The sequence below is a fragment of the Callospermophilus lateralis genome (genome assembly GCF_048772815.1).
Source record: "Callospermophilus lateralis isolate mCalLat2 chromosome 5 unlocalized genomic scaffold, mCalLat2.hap1 SUPER_5_unloc_1, whole genome shotgun sequence".
In the NCBI taxonomy this organism is placed as follows: domain Eukaryota; kingdom Metazoa; phylum Chordata; class Mammalia; order Rodentia; family Sciuridae; genus Callospermophilus; species Callospermophilus lateralis.
Genome location: NW_027510147.1, coordinates 215,312 through 228,349, shown reverse-complemented (window position 1 = coordinate 228,349; position 13,038 = coordinate 215,312).

The following is a 13,038-nucleotide window of genomic DNA, read 5'->3' as shown; positions in this document are numbered from 1 at the left end:
TTCAGGAACACAGGAGGAGCTTGAGGGAGGTGGAGGGAACATGATCAGCCCAGCCGCAGGCCCAGGGTTCTGAACCTCATTCCATCCAGACAGAATGTGCCCTGGTTGACTGGAATCTGACTCTTGAGTGATATGTAGAAGGGTGTGGGCAGCCAGGGCGAGACAGCCAGTGAGGAGGCCAAGGGCAGTGCCAGAATAAAGGAACATGTCTCGAGAGGGTCTTCTGGTGAAGTCAACTTTCTGGTTGACAAAAGTCCTTGTGGACACAAGCTGGGGACCCATCAGACAGACATTTCCGTACTAGTACTCCTAAGCAGGGGATCCAACAGAAAAACAGAATAGATGCATGGATACGGGGGACACCACTCAACAATAGTAAGGAGAGCGTGGACAGGGGAGGAGAAAAGAAAAGGAGAAAATTCTAAACACATAAAAAGAACAGCCCAACCTCCCCCACTGGATTCCCAGCTCTGGGGCCCCTTCCCTTTGGAGAAGTTTCTCTCTGTATCTCTATTCCTTTTGCAACAAATCGGCTGCTTGCTTGCTATTCCTGTGTCCTGATCTCTAACTCTTTGCTGAACAGAGACAACAATCCCAGCACCCCTAGATGGGCACAGACTTGCACACTCATCCTGGGATATCCTTATCTGCTCACATCTCTGCCTAAGGTGAAGCACTTACATCCCACATCTCTGCACACAGTCACCCCAGAAACTCCTGTGGGGCTGGGATGGAAGAGTAGGGAAGGTTTCTAGTGAAAATCTAATCTGAGTCTGAATCAGCCTCCATCAACACCAGCACAGAGCCTTGTGCTAGTTTCCGGGAGGAGCTTCTCTCTCCCATCCCTTGAATGAACCCTGGGAGAAACCAGCCTGGTCCATCTCAAGGAACATAGCATTCATAACCTTGCAGAACAGGGAAGCTTTCTTCTAGGCCCCTGTGACCTGCATACAGATATCCCACCTGCCATTCAATGACAATCCTGAAAGTCAAGGTGATTGGGAGAAGAGTCTGTCCATCACAGAGACTGTGCTTGGTCTAGTTACATTAGAACAAGTTTACACAATAAATGGCAGCATTTACCTGATTCTTCCTGGACTGTAGGTAAATACTGAAAAGTGGCTTGCTGGCAAGTTTTAAACAACAGTTGGTGCCAAAGCTTCTGCCAACCAGACCCTTTATAAATCTACCAGTTGAATCTCAGCAGAGTCTCAGAGGGGACAACGAGCCCTGTCTGGGGCTAGAGAAAGCCTCCTTCTTGCAGCAGGCTCAAGGGTGGTCTTAGAGTTCTTATTGCAAGAGCCAGCCCTGTGCAGTGGAGTGCCACCTGCAGAGACCATCGAGAGGCCCTCCCAGAGCTGCAAGAGCCAGGCCAGCTGGGCTCGTGCAGTGGCTCGGCCTCACTTTCTGGGTCGAGAGGTTTGTCTGTGACAATGATTTCAAGGGGAAACCAGGCAGGAGACATCTACTTCTAAAAGTATTTCACATACTTCCTAAAGCTTTGGTGAAACCTAATTAGTGGCTGTCATCTTGAGAGCCAGTTGGTAGTACTGTTTCTCCAAAGAAAAAAAAAGTCCTTCCTTTCTCTGAACTGGTGGATTTGCCTGATCCCAGATGCTTTTGCTCTTGGCCCAGAGGAATTCCACCAGCAAACAGAGAATAGCTTCCCACTGCTGTCCCACTACACCCCAGATTCCCTGCAAGCACACAGCTCCCTCCTTGAAGCTAGTGGCTGGGCTGATGGGCCTCCTACTTGCAAATGAATGTGTTCTGAGCTTCAACAGAGGGTGCCTAACATATTTTAGTCTCATGAATCCATGGCAGGAAATATTTTCATACTAACTCTTTGACTTCTCTAAAGCAGATAGGAAAGCATAGGTGTTTCCCAAACAAAGTAGTAAAGGATTTTAATTTTTTAAGGATGCAAACAAAAAAATTAAAGCAAATTCACACCTGTGTCAGACTTCCTGGTGAGCACTGTGTGTCTGTGCAGCACCATGCCTGTGAATCCATCACCATTCTGTGGAGGCACTGTGTCCTCCCAAACCCAGGGCTGACTCTCTTGTCAGTTGTAAGCGCTGTGTAAATATCCCAGATTTCGCATCCTAGCTAGCTGAAAGTCTGCAGATGGCAACTCTGATAGCACTTCAGTGAGGTGGATTCTGAGCTTAGGAGTGAGATGTTCTTCTATCTTTGCAGGCAATTGCTGATGCTTCTGGTCTGCTACAATATAAGTCTGGATGCAAATATTGCAATAACAAATAACCACAGGTGTTTTTTGAAGAACCAATAGGGTTTTCCAAAGGAAAGTTTTCTCTGGTCCCTACATCCAGGAGCTCAGGGTTCCGTGATTTCCAGGCAGGCTGCTTTTTGCACATGTCCTGGAGTGTGATGGGAACTCACTGCTGGCTTTGCAGTTCACACTCCTAGTGAACCAGTCACCCTGAGCACTGTGCTGAGCCAACCTCCTCTTCTCCTTCTGGCCAGCACTGGCCATGGGGCTTCTTGGACTCTGGGGTGTTTCCCCTGAGTACCTACTGCCCATGCCCAGTGCAAGGCAGTGCCTGGGCTCTGCACAGAGTAGGTCTCATATGTGCTCCTGTGGGCAAAGGTCAGCCCCAGACAGAGCCGTGGTCCTCCCCCACTATGGCCTCAGGCTGTCCTGTGATTTTCTAGGCTGGGTGGGTTCTAGCATGCCTTTTTTCATCTGTCCCCTCCCTCCTATAGGAGTGAGGCCTGGCCAGGTCAGGAAGGGTTCCCTGGAGAATCAGTCTGTGCCATGAGCCCCAGAGTTTTACCTCTGTCAGGCTCCTTAATCTTCCCAGGGAGGAGAAGCAGCACACCTGCTAGCAAGGATGTCCTTCTCTTGCTCTTCTCATCTCCCAAACTAAACCTTTGCCTTTCCTTGCTTTCTCTTCTGCTTTCTCAGATTCCATGTAGAGATCCTACACAGCCTGATGGCCTGTCTGCTCTGTTCAGACTGTTTAGTAGAGATATAATTATCCAGTGCCATACAGAAATGCTAGTCACTGTGCTTTATCCCAAGCCACTTCCCCACAGAGGCCTGCAGAGAAAGAGCACAGGGCAAAAGGAGTGGAAGACATGTCAGGTTTCCACATCAATCACCCCGAGGCTAGTTTCTCAACAACAAATGTAGCCTTGACCTCGGGGCTATAGATGTCTCATAGCCTTGTGTGTGCCTAGCCCTAGAAGATAGAGAGTACTTGAGGATAAGTTATGCTCCCTGCTATTAAGGACATCATCTACAGGAAGCTCAACCAATTCCAATGAGACTTTCATCAGCATCTGGAGACCACTCCTAAGCACAAGGAGGTGGGACATGTGTTCCACAGCTGGGGAGGCACTTCCACAGATAAAAACTTCATTACCCCAAAACTGCGCTGCCCAAGGTAAGGCAGCTACTTCCTGCATGTGGCCACGCAGGTGCAGCTTAACCCCTACTAAATCATACAGGAATGCCAGTCCCACAGCCACCTGGCTAGTGGGTCTCACACAGAGCCCTGACCTTCCTGGGCTTCCCCCATGAGAAGAATTTCTGCAGGAGGCCTGAGCTGGAGGAGGGTGAGTAAATGTTGCGGAGCAGTTTACCACAGGAGCCTCTAAACCACACGTGCCCTTCAATTCTCAACCACGCTAAATGGATGGATGGAGGGTCTCAGCCCAACTATAGTGAGCATGAAAAGAAAGGATGAGTCCTGCACTCAAAGGAAAGGGGGAAAGAAAGTGGTTCAGAGGGTGTTTAACCACTTGTTCACACACTGGTATAGATAATTCAATTTATTTCTCACAAGTACATAGAAAAGAAATTATTTTGGAGACAGTATTTTCATACCCCAACTTTCACAAGCAGAAGAGTTCGGACTCCTGTAGATCAACCAGTAAGCCCAAGTCCATAGACCTCAGGGGGGCAGAGCCATTGACCTCCTAACACAACAGTCTCTCTGTTTCTCTCTCTCTCTCCCTCTCTCATTCCCAGCCTCAGGCCTGGATCCTCGTATTCATATTGAACCTGGTCCCAGTGGGAGCATTAAGCTGACCTGCATGTCCCCAGGGTGGTACCCGGAGCCAGAGGTACAGTGGAGTGGTCCTGGAGCACTCCATCTAGAACCTGCCTCGGAGACCAGGACTATAGCAGGAGACGGCCTGTTCCATGTGGAGTCCTCTCTCTCAGATGGGGAAAGTTCCCGAGGACACGTGACTTGTTCCATCAGGAACCCTGTCCTCAATGAGGAGAAGACCCAAGTGTCCATGGCAGGTCAGTTGCCTCCCAGGTGCTCGTCCAGAAGTTCCAGTGCAGATAGGAAGCTGTGAGGAGCAGAGACCCCTGACACAGACTTCAATGAGGGTCCATTGGGTGCCTTGCCACTCCTGAGTGGGGACCTCCTCAGATATACCCACTTCCCCTGTGCACTCCTGCTGAGGTCAACAAGGTCATTGTCTCACAGGGTAGAAGTGGATATGCCAAAGCCTTCAAGAGTGACAGGAAGAAGAGGATCTGTCAGAGTTCCTTGGAACCTTTCCAAATACTCCTGCTCAGATTTATCCACACCTAACAATATGGGCTTTTTCCCCACCTGTCAAATTAGCTAAAATGCTGGCCACAGCCACCTCTGTGACCATGGAACATGCAGACCATTTTGCGCCCAGTTTCCAACTACTAAAAAGGGCTAATAATAGTGTGTCCTCATGCAGTTGTCATGAGGGCTAATGATATAACTCATTTTGCAGGCAGAGAGCACCAAGCACCCAGCTATGCCCTTTACATACACAGAGTGACTGTCCACAGGACACAGTCTGGCTCCAACACTGCCCTGCACCACCCTCTCCCTTTCCCAGCCAGGGAGCAGAGTGTAGCCTGTGCTCCAGGGTGTTCTCAGGCCCTTCTCTCCTCAGCTCGTCCCCACCCTTCCTTCCTTTCCCTCCTCATTCCTGGTATCATTCCTTGGACATACCCACCCCCTGGGGCTCATGGGCACTGGGAGCCACTTTTCTTCTATGTTTCCTCAAGTGCCCTTTCCTGCTGGTCCTTCAAGACCTAACCCAGGAGCCGTCTTTTCTAGGGAACTCCCCTATCCCGTGTGCACCAAGTGTACCTCTGCCCACCCCCATTACCCTGGATTATGTTTGCCTCCTCTCAGGCTGGGTGTGTGAGCCCCTGAAGAGAGGCTGTCTCAGGCCTTGAACTCCCCACTGCCTAGCAGACACTTGCTCCCAAGAACAGATTGCCTGGTGGGTGTGTAAGTGAACGTCTGCAGGACGTTATCAGGACCACCAGATCTGGTGTCCACCACTTTCCCTTGTGTGGGTCACATGTGTTGTAGATCATTAGAAAGAGAGAACTGGAATGAAGTTGGGAATTTGAAAATAAAAGAAAATATATTAGAGGATAGGGATTTGTGTGTGTGTGTGTGTGTGTGTGTGTGTGTGTGTGTGTGTGTGTGTGTGTGTGTGCGGGGGTGGGGGGTTTGCTTTTTTCTTTCTTTCTTTCTTTCTTTCTTTTTCTAAATGTCATTCTTGGAAATACAAATCTCCATGGGGGAAAATTAACTCACTCCTCCTTAGACTTTGACAGTGAAGAAAGGTGTATAGGAAACTTGGGAGAAACTGGTGAGTCGGGGCTGAGCTTAGCAAACCTCAGCAACCCTCAGGACCTCACATGGAAGGTCTTGAAATCCACATGGAGGACGTGAAGGGCCTTCTTCACGTGAGTGCAGGAGGTCTGCTGAGCTGAGCAGTAACTCACAACCTGACGACCAGCTGCGCTCCGTGGCGATTTCCTAGCCATCTGGCTGAAGGACTGAGAGAGGGCTGCTCAGGGCCTCTTCTGCAGATGGTGTTGGCCTCAGAGCCACTGTTACTGACCTCAGTCCCCCTCCAGCCCAGCTGGAACTCTGTTTCTGGGACCTGGACAGGAGATGTGCCTGGATTAGGCGCTGACACCTCACAGTTCCTGCTCTAACCTGAGAAGAGCTCCAGAGGATGTCAGTCCTCAGCCTGTCCTTAGACCCACATCCACGTGATGAGGAGGACAACTGGAGGAACAGGCCCATGATGAAAGCAGTTGGGGCCTCAGGAGGGCAGGGCAGGCAGGTGAAGGAGAGGCTCTGTGGCATCTGCAGCCTGTTCCTTATTATAGGAGCACTGTGTGCCACTCGCATCATGTAGGCTTTGGTGAAATCTGGAGCTGGTCACACGGTGTCTGCTGTGTTACTTTCCTCTCTTCAGCCTGTCCACATAGCTGCCTGGTTTGACAGGGCAGCTCAGGGCCTACCCAGGCTGGGAGGAGGCAGGAAGCGGAGGTCCTTAGGAGTGCTGGGAGGGCTAGTGAGGCTTGGGGTCTCTGCTGCCTGGTGACGCCTCCATGAGGAAACAGGAAGGACTCGTCCCCATCAGCCAGGCCACCTGCAGTCAGCCTAGATCTCAGCGCCATGGTCCTGTTTTCCAGGTGACCTGTTCCCCAGGGTCAGCCCCTGGACTGTGGTGCTGGGGGTGCTCTTCAGCCTCTTGACTCTGTGCTTGATGGTCATCGGTATTGTCCTCCTGAGAACCAGAAAAGCCAAAGGTAAGCTTGAACAAGTGGGCTGACATCATTTGTGTAGCAATTAGATTTACATATAGATCATAAGTTTACGTAGGGTTTTTATCTTTTACTGTTGACTAGGAAAACATGAAGAGCAGGGATGCTTCATTGACACACTCTTAGGTGCTGTGTCTGAACTTCAATTCGCCTTTGTACTCACTTTACCCACTTCTTGACTCATTTCCTTCTTGATAATTTCTAGAAAACATGCTTTCCATGCAGGAGAGAGGTGAGCTGCTCATTAAGGAAGGTTCTGGGTGCCCTCCAGGACCCTGTAGCCACATACTCTGTCCTCAAGGCACATCACAGAGAGCTCTGTGTATGAACAAGAGGGGACCATCCACCGTCCAGCAAGTACCATCCACCAAGAACTATCTGCTATCCACAATCTTCCATCTGTCTTTTATTTTTTTTCCTTTTTACTACACATTGGGTACTACATGTTGGGTACTACACGTTGGGTTCTACACGTGGGACACAGGCCTTGGGCCTGGTAGGCCAGCTCTACCTCTGAACTACACAAGAGCACCCATCTTCCTTCTTCACTACTTTTTCCAGTGGCCTTCCTGCTGAACTGGACATGGCTCCTGATTCAGAAATATCAGTGAGGGAAAAAATGATTCGTATTAGAATGTTTTCTTCCTTTCTCTACATTTGGGGTTTGTGTATTTCCAGGCTACACTTGCCAAAATAGTAATGAGTTCTGTTTTCTCTGGTGTTCTGTAGGTTAAATGTCACATGACATTTAATTCACAAAATCTCTTTTGTCTTGTAATTAAAGTCCACTCTGACTTGATCTCATAATGACCTGAATCTCATGCCTTGGGTTGGTCTTCTCTGAGACAAAGATAGCCCCAGGTAAGAGCTGTGGCCAGGGCTGCCTAACATACCTGCCCAGGGACACCCAGTCAGGCTTCACCTGACTGCAGGAGAAAGGACAGGAGGAGGGGTCTTAGGGCAGTCCTGAAATATTCAGTCGTCCCATGGGAACATAAGTGGAGATGGACCATAGGGGAACACCCAGGAGCCCACTAAATGCCCTGCAAGGACCAGATTGATCTTAGGCCTCTAAGCACACAGATGATCCTCCTGTAGGGCTCATACTCTCCTTCCTGTCTGAAACCTCCCTGCGCTCTGTCTTAAGCTTTCTGACCAAGAGGAACCAGGGAATTGTGAGAGCTAGAGGAGCAACAGACCAGGTGGAGGGGAGGGAGCGTGGGCAGGGCCACAGTCCCCACATTCCATAGAGAGTGGGGTCTGGGTGGGAAGCTTGTTGAAAGGGCTAATTGGGAAGCTATTGAGTCTGCTCCTTCTCAACCCCCTGGCTTTCAGGTGGCTCTTAAACCAGTCACAAAGGCCAGCATGGCTGTCATACAATCACATGGAGACCAATCTTGTATAAAAGGCCTGTTTATATGGGTTGCGTACAGTCCTGAAACATACTAGATAGTTTCTACTTTGGAACTTGTGGAAGGGCTTCAGAGGACACGTGCTGAAACCTGTGGCATGGAATTCCTGCATGGAGAAGCTGTCCGAAGTATTGGGGGATGCACCATGGACAGTGTAACTGACTGTGGTTCTTTGGCCACGTGGAGCCAAATAAGTCTGGGGATTGGATTACATGAGTTGCACTGAGGCCACATTCTGTGGCTGATGATACCTGGGCAGGATGCACTTGGGGACATTTTAAGGTGTGGATCAGAAAACAACAGTATTTTTTCAAAGCTGTGGACACATGAAGTGCATTTTGGGGACATACAGGCCCCTTGCTTGACTTTCAAGAGGAGCCCTGCTCATTTTCCCAAGGGAGGATGAAGCAGTCCCTACCCAGTCCTCTGTCCAGTAATATCTGTCCCTTAAGGAAGTCTTCACTTTGAATTATTCCACTTACAACGTGGAATTTGTGTGTGTGTGTGTGTGTGTGTGTGTGTCAGTTATAAATTCTCCCCCAAAATACTATGGTGAGACTGAGAATCTTGAAGCTAGTTTCATACAAATCTCTGAAAATCCAGAGAATGATGTGCAGAATTTGTAGATATTAATATCTATTTTCTCATCTTTGGGACTTCAGCCAAAACTTGAAAAGAGAAGGGATCCTATTCTCTCTCCCATCCTATTTCCAAGTAAACACAGTTGGAAATCTAAAGGTGGTTTCCAGTTCGTGACATGGTTGTTTTCAGAAATCTGGAGTCCTCTCTGTGCCTCTCCTGAGCTGGGCTGACAAGCCTGGGCCCCGGACTCCTTCGTCCTTGGGACTGAGTGGTGAGATGGGCCTTCTCTACTAGGGAGAGGAGGGTGCTCTCCATCATGCTTGTGTTAAGGTTGCTGTTTCTTTCCACAGAAGCAGTGGACAGAGTGAATGATGTGATTACTGAGGTTTGACAGGCAGTGTTAGACCTTTAAAACCAACATTGCCTCGTTCATGCTCTTTTATTATTATAGGAACACCAGAGTACACATAGAATTGAATGTGCCTCTATGACCCCAGGCATGAAGCAGCCAACACACATTTCTCTACAAGTATTTGCCCCAGGGAAGTAGTTCACATATGTGCAGCCAGAGGAGATGGGATGGTTTTCTGGGAGCTGCAGAGTTTGCTTATGTCTATTAGGGGAAAGTTGGTTGTTCCATGTACTTAGCACAGACCACCTGTTCTGTGTGGTCATTAACAAATAATGAAGGAGGTGCCATTAGAGCTCATAGGTGTGAGTCTGGGCCTTGTCACCAGGCTGTGGAGCTCCTGAGGAGCTAACACTGAGCTGAGCTCAGAGGTAAGGACGGGGCTATGGACAGCGAGGAGAGCAGCAGGACATGTGAGGAAAGGAAATCCCTGAACCCTGGAGTGGCTGAGCCCCTGGTTCTAGCAGAGGAGATGAACAGTAGACAGGAGACAGACTCAGAAGGCTCCAAGGCAGACTCCAGGGCACATGGCATTTTATCACCTTGCTAAGGATGTAGAGGGCGACAGAACAGGGATGGTTCATTCAGCAAAGGTCTGTTATGACTGGAGAGACTTTGGGACATGGCATTTATTCCCTGGGAACAGGATAGGTGACTAGGGTGTAATTTTCATGAGGAAGTCAGGAAGGATCCATGGAAGTTCGGTCCTGTTGTCACCAGAGTAAATAGAGCTAAAAGTCATGCTTGATCATTCACATGTCAGTGTTTGGTCTTCAATGAGACGACTCCTGTCCACTTCTGGTTCATTATGAAGATTACGTAGTGTGTAACCCACTTAAGAACTAGAGGTAGAGTCAAAGGGAGGAATCCTGTGTAACTGAGTGCTTCGTCTTGCTGTGGATGGCTAGATTTATTGTTCATTCTGATGTGCCTTAGGAAGAAGGGGAGCAAGTGACGTTCATCCTCATTTTCAAAGGACCTGCCCTGGAGCTGAACTGTCTGGGTTTAAGTTATGTCTCTTATCACTTAGTAGCTTCATCCATCTCTCAAAATACTTTCAACCTCCTGGGCACCTTCTGCCTTTGCAGACGGGGGTACAGTTAGTATTGAAAAGATCATGTACATCAGGGCTCAGGAACAGAGCTTGTATTTTGGTGGCAATTGTGCAGTTATTGGGTCTGGGAAGGGGAGATGGTTTTATAGCTACATCTGGGACCCTGTGAGGCTAAAATGAACTTAGTGCAACTGTTTAGTTTTGACCTTTCTATGTAAAGAACAAACTGACTCATTTAAGTCATCACATAGAAAACAAGGCGTCACTGGACAGAAACTTCTTTCACGTGACTGCTCCAGCTACAAGGTCCAGCTGATGGTGGTGATAACACTGAGCCTGTGGTATAGCTGTACACATGGAGTAGAGAAGGGATTTTTGATATTGGTTACATTTCTATTTTCACTAGTTCATGTAATTTTTATTTTTCTTTTGCTAGTTTTCTTCTTGGCTAAAGTCATAAAGAAAAGTGATTTTTTTTTAATTTTGGCATGTTATATTAGCCATTCTCTGTTAGGAGGAAAAATCTTTAGCTAACCTCATGAACATGATAATTTGTCCAAGAAATAGCAGTGGGCTAAATTTTTAACCCTCAGTGAGGTTTCCTCCTACTTCCAGAGCATAGTAGTTACGGTGTCATAAACATCAGCATGTGGACAACAGGTACCAGTTACCTGCCCAGGGTTCCTTCCTTAGAGCCAACAGTGTAATGCGATTTTACTTTTTCAAATCACACACTGTACCCTCAGATAAAGTTCCCAGTGAATGCAGATACCAAGAGAACCCATCCCCTGGTTTTCAGGAGGGAGAGCCAGCCACACCTCCCTACACTGCCTCTGTAGTGACACTGGGGTCTGCTCCGTTGCACACGGTGCCACCAGGATACGATGCTCCACCACGAGAGCTAGGTCATGCTGTCCAGAGAGGTAGAGCTGATCCACTGCAGGGTCTGCTCTGCTGGGCCCTCTAAAGCTTGCCGACCTTGTGCAGCTGCATCGTGAGATGGTTCTGGGGTGGCTGTCAACTCCACAGAGTGAGCAATCCCCTCCACCAGAATCCTGCTTCTCCTACAACTTTTCCAAAGTGGACTTCTCTATTCGTGAACACATTTGTGGTAAACTAAGAAAACCATGTAAAAAACACCTTTGCAAAGTTTGTGTGCACAGCCTTACTTGCCTCAGACACCTGGCGCAGTTCTGATCTTGGCCCAGCCCTGGGAGATGGTGCTCTCTTAGCTGCCCCTGCCTTTTCTCACTTTGAAGTCACACTCAGATCCAGACCATCTGCTGAGAAGGATCTTCCCCACAAGACAAGCTGTGCATCAGCTGTGAGCTGTCCCCAGTGGACCTGCAGGACAAAACTCCACCCAGGCTGGATGCAGCATCAACCGTGAACTGATCCCCATCTGAAATGACACCTCCACTTTTTCACATTCCCAGTAACCTGCATTCCTAGAATTGAATCAGTTCTGGTTTTCAGTGAAGGAGAAAATGAATGAATTAGAAAAAAAACAAATCTGGAAGAAAAGACCATTTATCTATAAGCAGTCTAAGGGAGTCACCTGAAAACATTCCTGACAAGAAGGTTGTTTCACCAACATCCATGTCATTTTACACCTCACCTAAAGCCCTCCTGTGTAAATATTGTACTTCACAGTGTGACATTTGGGTAAGCCAGTTGGAAATGGTCCTCAAACCTGTCATTCAATATTCAAACAGAAATAACAAATGTTAAACAGATGAGCTGCGGAAGAACCAGCAGAAAAGATAAGCGGGAAGAGGCAGAAGGCGGACCATGAGGCACCTCTTAGGCAATATTTGGAGTTTAGATGTTTATTCCCTAAGTGGTAAAAAATTCCCAAGGATTTAGAGTGAGAGTGGTTTAACAATATGATGATTACATTTGAACTTTATTTCATTTTTAATGGGTGAATTAAAATTATACATAAGAATTGGTTCCACTGTGGTATATCTATAAATGCATACAATATAATTTGGTCAATTTTATTTCCCAGTATTTTCACTTCTCCTCCCTTTCTTATTCCCCCTCATCCACATTTTCTGTTTTACTGATCTCTCTTCTGCTTTCATGTGATTCTTTTTATGCCTTTAATTGCTCTAGTTTCTGCATATGAAAGAAAATATTTGACCTTTGACTTTCTAAATCTGGCTTGTTTCACTTACCATGATGTTCTCCAGTTCTATCTATTTTCCTATGAGTCACAATACTTCCTTCTTCTTTATAACTGAGTAAAATTCCATGTGTACATATTCTTTATACTTTCTTCTCCTGAAGTATACCTACACTGGTTCAATGACTTGGCTATTGTATATATATGGGCTTTGAAAAGACTGCATTACAGAATCCATTGGTGTGTTCAAGAGAGGACACTGGAGGACAGTGAAGGTCCTTCTCCATTGCTGAGGAAGAGTCAACAGAGCAGTGGAGCTGCTGGGAGTGGGAGGGGGGGACACATTTCTGAAGCCCAGGATGAAACTGGGAGTATACTGGGAGCTGATGGAAAAGGCAGTACAAAAATTTGTTCCTGTTTCTTGAATGACAAATGGATTCAGTGATTTCAATCACTGGAGTCCATCTGAATCTTCAGTTCAAGTACTTTCTGTTTTATGTAACTAGGTGCATCTACATTTGTGACATCAATATTTACTATCATTATCTATTCTTATTGAATTGTTCTTTTTACGACTATGATGTAACCTTTGTTTTTTTTTCTGATTAATTTTGGCTTGAAGTATGCTTTGTTCAATATAAGATGAGGGTGGCTATCATTGCTTGCTTTGGGTTTCAATTTGCAAGTTATATCAATTTATATTATTTCACTTTCAGCCATTGACTATCTTTGCCTTAAGGAGACTCACTTGAAAACAATACACAGTTAGTTTTTTTTTTTTTTTTTTTAAATCCAACCTGCCAGCCTACATCATTTATTTGGCGATTTGAGACCATTTATAGTCAATATTATTAT